The sequence below is a fragment of the Nothobranchius furzeri genome, chromosome 13, assembly GCF_043380555.1.
Source record: "Nothobranchius furzeri strain GRZ-AD chromosome 13, NfurGRZ-RIMD1, whole genome shotgun sequence".
Taxonomy (NCBI): Eukaryota; Metazoa; Chordata; class Actinopteri; order Cyprinodontiformes; family Nothobranchiidae; genus Nothobranchius; species Nothobranchius furzeri.
The window spans coordinates 64,930,125-64,935,793 of record NC_091753.1 but is presented as its reverse complement, the minus strand read 5'-3'; the positions used below and the strand labels follow the sequence as shown (position 1 = coordinate 64,935,793).

The 5,669-nt window shown below is 46.4% G+C and overlaps 1 protein-coding gene across 1 annotated transcript in view; it reads left to right on the top strand.

The window, feature by feature from the left end:
• Nucleotides 1-3,315: 3,315 nt before the first annotated feature.
• The window catches only part of numbl (NUMB like endocytic adaptor protein), a 109,140-nt gene continuing 106,786 nt past the window's right edge, over nucleotides 3,316-5,669 (top strand). The window contains exon 1 of the mRNA XM_054734695.2: nucleotides 3,316-3,489. The gene's annotated coding sequence lies outside the window, so the exon portion shown is untranslated. The remainder of the gene's footprint in view (nucleotides 3,490-5,669) is intronic.

Here is a 5,669-nt window from a genome sequence, read left to right as displayed (position 1 = left end):
GGACAGAATTTCTAGGCGCAGCCGTGGTGTGGAGTGTGTCGAGTTTGGTGGCAGGAGATGTTTTGATTAGCTTTATTGAAAATAGAGTTCTTTGGCTTTTAATAAAAGAAAAGAAAGGAGTCTTCATCTTCTGTCTTCATTGCTGGAACGTAAACAGTTTAGAAGCAAATGCATGACCTTGAGGCTGTTTCATGCACTCTGGCACTGTGTCAAAGGGGAACAGTTGTTAGAGGATAATAACCCTGAGAAATGGCTCCTTCATCATGTTACATATGTGTGTGTGTGTGTGTGTTTCAGGGACGCAACTACCTCGCCTCTGTCAGTGCGCCCCAGGGCAGCTGTGGCTACATCGTAGCTCATCACCATCAGTATGTGAATGTGTGTGTGAATGGATGAATGATGCACTGTAGTGCAAAGCGCTTTGGAGTCCTTACTTTGAGAGGTGCTATACAAGTGCGGGTCATTTATCATTTTATCAGAGCAGACACATCCAGTTGCTGTTATTTATTTGTTGTTGGTGTTTGTATAGAAATAAAATACATCTGCAGGGCTTTAGGTCTGAGACAGTTTCATACCTCAAACCGACCCACTTTAGATCATGACCTGTTATTAATATTATTGTCATGGTCTGTGTCTGCGTCTCACCTCGTGTGTCTCCTTTTGTCCTCATTCGTCTCTATGTGCACCTTTTGTGTCTTCTAGCGCCCTCATGTGTCGTGTCTGTGTCTTCCTTATGTGTCTCCTGGTGTTCCCCATTTGCCCTCTAGGTTTCCCTCCTCAGACTTCCCTCTCCCAGGTCCTGTGCTCTCTTTGCCCCCGCTTAGCCACGCCCCTGTAGTTTCTTTCTGTAGTGTTTTCCTTTAGTGTCAGCTTCCCCTTAGAATATTAGTTATGGTTCATGCCTTCTGGTCTTTTGTTTTTCTCTTAGGTCATTTTCCTTTGTTGCAGCCTTTCTTTATTTAGGCCTAGTCCACACGTAGCCGGGTTTTTAAAAAAAAAACGAATATCCGCCCCTCCAAAAGCTTGCGTCCACACCACCTCGTTTTAAAAAAAAAACTCTGTCCACACGTACCTGGATAAATACGTTGTTAAGGACATGCCAGACCTGTAGGCGGCAGTACTTCCCCCGTTCTTAACCTCGTCCTTCATCTGTGGTCTTCCGCAAGGAGCAGTAATTCCGCTTGCAAAAACAAACAAACAAAAAGCGCTTGGACAACTGATGAAGCGAGCGCAGCTCTGAGGGCGTCCATGCTGTCGGCTAGTGTAAACACAGGTCGCACACGTGATGTCAGCATTTTTTTGTTGCGGAAAGTGACGTTGCGGACCTTAAAACTCCGGTTTTGTCTGTCCACACGCAGACACCCAAAATGGAGAAAACGCAGATCTTCACTTTGGCCGGAGTTTTTAAAAAGATCCGTTTTCGTGGGAAAAAACTCCGTTTTCGTGTGGATGACAGGCCAAAACGTAGAAAAATATCTACGTTTTGGCAGATCCCCGGCTACGTGTGGACAGGGCCTTAGTGTGTTTTTTTTCCACCAGTGTTTTCTTCCTCCTCCCTGAGTTAGTAATTGTGTTCACCTGGTCCCTCTCCCCACACACCTGCAATTCATCTCCCTCTCATCTTCCCAGTCTATATAAGCCCTGTCTTGTCTCTGTGTGGTTGTCGGTCCATTGTATTTCTGTCAGCGTTTGTTCGTGCTCTGTCTGAGCTTTTTCGTCTCTAGGTCTTCGTGCTCTTAGTGAGCTTCTTGTCTCTAGGTTTTTTGGTGCTCTAAGAGAGCTTTGGGTGTCCTGTGCTCCAGGACTTTTGGACTTTGGCTCGCTGCCTTGGATTTATTTTTGTTCTTTTAGGATTTTTAATTTGAACCAACTTCTGCCTCTTGTGGTCTGGGTAATCTGCATATTTGGGTCCTAAACATCCCCACAACGTGACAATTATCATGTATTCTTTACACCAATCAGGATATTCTGTAATATTCAGACATCCAAACCTTAGAAATGAAATTAAATCAGAATTAAAAATTTAAATGATTAATATTCTTTTTTATTTAACCCTCCCACTGTCTTAATGGGTGATGAAAGTTGTCCATTGAGCAGGATTGATGGTTTATCCCTTGAGGTCCATGTTGCAGGGGACCCAAGGGCTACACCATCCATCCTGCTCAATGGTCAACTTTCCTCGCAGGGCCACACCCATAAAGACAGTGGGAGGGTTAAAGATTGGTTATCTGTGAACACCTTTTTATATTTAATTTTATGTTTAATATGCATAATTAAGCAGACATCTGCTTATTTCTAACAGAGCTGAGCTGTGGGAGAAAATATTCAATTTATTTAATCTTCTTTTCCATTACCTGTGGGTTTAGTGCATGCATTCACTTATTAGTTATACAACTAAATAACAGGTCACTCCAGTGTGGGCATAGAAAGTGTTTCTAACTAAAGCTTAGTGGCTGCAGCTCACCTGTTCCTTCCGCACTGACAGGAGAAATCCTCTCATCAGCAACAGGTGGTCAACAGTAACATGAGTTAACACCAGCCCGACAAAAACAAAAGGACAGCTGAAAACACCGACCAGACCCGCCCACTGGGAATTTGCCGTCAGGTCCTGTTCCACCCGCCGTCCGTTAGACAGGAGCAGCTCATCACGTTAACACACCCCAGAGCTGGCTCTGTAGGCGCTTTAGTGCGACTGGATTCTACAAAGTTTTCATAAATAAACAAACAACTTAAATCTGTGGCGCGTGTTTAAACCATCCACTCCAACCGTGCGCCAGTGTGTCGGGGGCGCGCGCGGCGGAGCGCTCTGTGTGTGTGTGTGTGTGTGTGTGTGTGTGTGTGTGTGTGTGACTGAGAGCGAAGACAGTTATCCAATGAGGATTTTCCTTCAGCACGGATGCGGGTTGAACCCGGAACGGCTCTCTGCTACAGTCAGCTGTCTGTCTTTGACACGAGCCAGCGGGATCACACCACCGCTTCTCTGTGATTGCGGGTCTGGAGCCACACGATGGCGCAACAGAGGAGCGGAAGCCACACCTCATACCTTTATCCTCTAATTTCCTCCCGTTTTTTGTAAAACATCAATGGGGAGAGTGGATTTGCATGTCCGGCCGGCTGTGCCAATGGGCGCACTGGGAAGGCTGGTCCAGCGGGTGGAGCTGTGGGAAGCGGCCCAGTAAGCGCAGCCAACCGCCAGAGCATCCGATGTTACACGCACCGACTCCATCGAAGTCCCTCCTTCTATTAACCGAGGTTAAATCTGAGGTTCTGGGCCGAGCCGCTGCTCCGAACCTCTTCATCATCAGTGCAATCTAGGGGAGAGTTCTCGTCGCTCTGCGGCTCCGGAGCCTCCTGCCGTCGGCTCAGCGCGGATGAAGAGGGGCTGGGAGGACCCACCTCCAGCACATAATTAACTGTTTTGTTTCCATCTGGTTCTGGTCTGGATTTACTCCGAGGAGGAGAAGCGAGGAGACGACCATCGTTCTGCTGGTGAGTGGATCCATCCTCCGGGCTGCTAGGTAACCCGGCTCATCCAGAACCAGCGCCGGTCCACTCAGACTCCGCTTCGGAGTGACTTTAGCCGTGGTTAAACACGACCAGGTGTCCGTTTCTCTGTCAGATGAAATGAATGTGGCCGCTGCTGCCTTGCTGTGGTCCAACATGGACCGGACCGGGTCCTGCAGGACTCCTCTAATGATGAAACTTTCCCTCTTGTTGTTGTCATGGAAACGAGAGATGGAGTTATCATTGTCCTGGAGATGATCTCTCTCTCTCTCTCACTCACACACACACACACACACACACACACACACACACACACACACACACACACACACACACACACACACACACACACACACACACACACACACACACACACACACACACACACACACACACACACAACCCTCAGTACTAGCTGTTCTCTCCTCCTTCATGCTGCATTTGCGTTGCTTTGGTCCTTCGTGGGTCTCCACTCGTCTCATTTGGGTTTTCACACCTTCAGGCTACTTTTCCATCATGTTTTGCAGAAGAGATTCGTGACGGCTTCTCGCTGTGCTGCTTGTCTGTTGGGTAGTAGAACATCTGTCTGTGTTGCTCTCTTGACAAGCAGACCTAAGTGGTGTTTATAACACATTACTGACCTTATGTGACACAGGCCTGTTTCTGCATTAAACTACATTCAGCTTGAGTAGTTGAGCAATATTTATAATATCGTACACACATTGGAAGATTTCCCAAACGGGTGTAAGAACCAGCCAAAGATTCTAGTTCCTTTTAAGTCTCCAGTCTGCATTTGTATGAAAAGTGGCGTTAAACCCCGCACCACTCTGAGGGACAAGTCCTCTGAGCCTCCCGATAGTTTCTTCCTCCTTAAGTTGCCTCTCTGAATTTCCTTTTCAGGTTGATGCGATAAAGGAGAAGGTGAAAGTCGAATCCATTTTCTAATCATTCTTTTTGACCCTATCCATGCCCTGTAGCTTTTAGCTTGCAGGAGTAAAGTATTAGGAGAACCTGCAGCTTCTGACTGTAAACTCCAGACGTGCACTAGACAAGCCCACCCTCTTCACACCCATCATGGGTGCTTGGCTCACTGCTGTCACTGACTGCTCAGATGTTTCATTTAGGAACATGGTGCACTCGGACTAATTTCTGATTTTATTTGGACCCATCTAGTAAGAACTTAGGTGCTAGGAGTGCGAGTGTCCCAAACCAGAACAGTATTTTACCTGCAGGGCAAGTTTTTCTGTTCTGACTGTCAGCTGAGCCACTCAGTGATCCAGCAGAGCCATCAGCTTTGCTTATGGAGTGTGAAGAGTGCCGCTCTGGGTAGCATCCTCACATGCTGTCCCGAGGTCCTGTTCTCCCACACCGGCCGATGGATCAGAATGTTGAACTGATGTGTAAAACCGCTCAGCTGCAGTCTGCCAACCACTACTTCAGCATCGTGTCAGAGAGCTCACGGTGCTGAATGCTAGCGCTGGGGACAAGCGTCTACGTCCATACAGTTAATGTTTCACATCAGAAAAACAGTTAAAGTAGATCTGGAATGCAGATTTCATTCATTACGGTGAGAAAATGTTAAACTAACGCGGGTCTGTGTGAAAAAGTAACTTCTCCCTGGTTCATAGTGAATAATTTGTGATGAATCGTGTCAAAGCCGAGTTCAGTGTCACTAGTCACTCTCAGGCCTGATTACTACCACACCTGTAAAAGTAAGAAACCTGTCTGACAACGCGCTATAATTCATAAGTTACCAGGTTGCATCGAGTCACTGACTAGTGTCAGAGTCTTTACAGCAATCCTCATACTAAGCAAGCATGCAGCGACAGTGGAGAGGAAAACTCCCTTTTAACAGGAAGAAACCTCCAGAGGACCCTGGCTCAGTATGAAGGCTGATGATGATGATAAGATGCCCCCCCCCCCCCCAGCACACCATTTAGATAGCTAGCAAACACCTGAGCTAGCTTCATTCTGCTTTTTCCATGATCCCTTGATTACGTTTTCTTGTTCATTTTTTCCTATTCCTCACATCTTTTGGTCACAATTTTTGCTTTAACAGTTTTTAATGGAATTAAAAAATCATTTAACTTTTTTAAATGTCTGTTTTTGATTTTTTTTTTGCTCTTGAGTGGAGTGTTTTTTTATTGCAAGTCATATTGTCATCG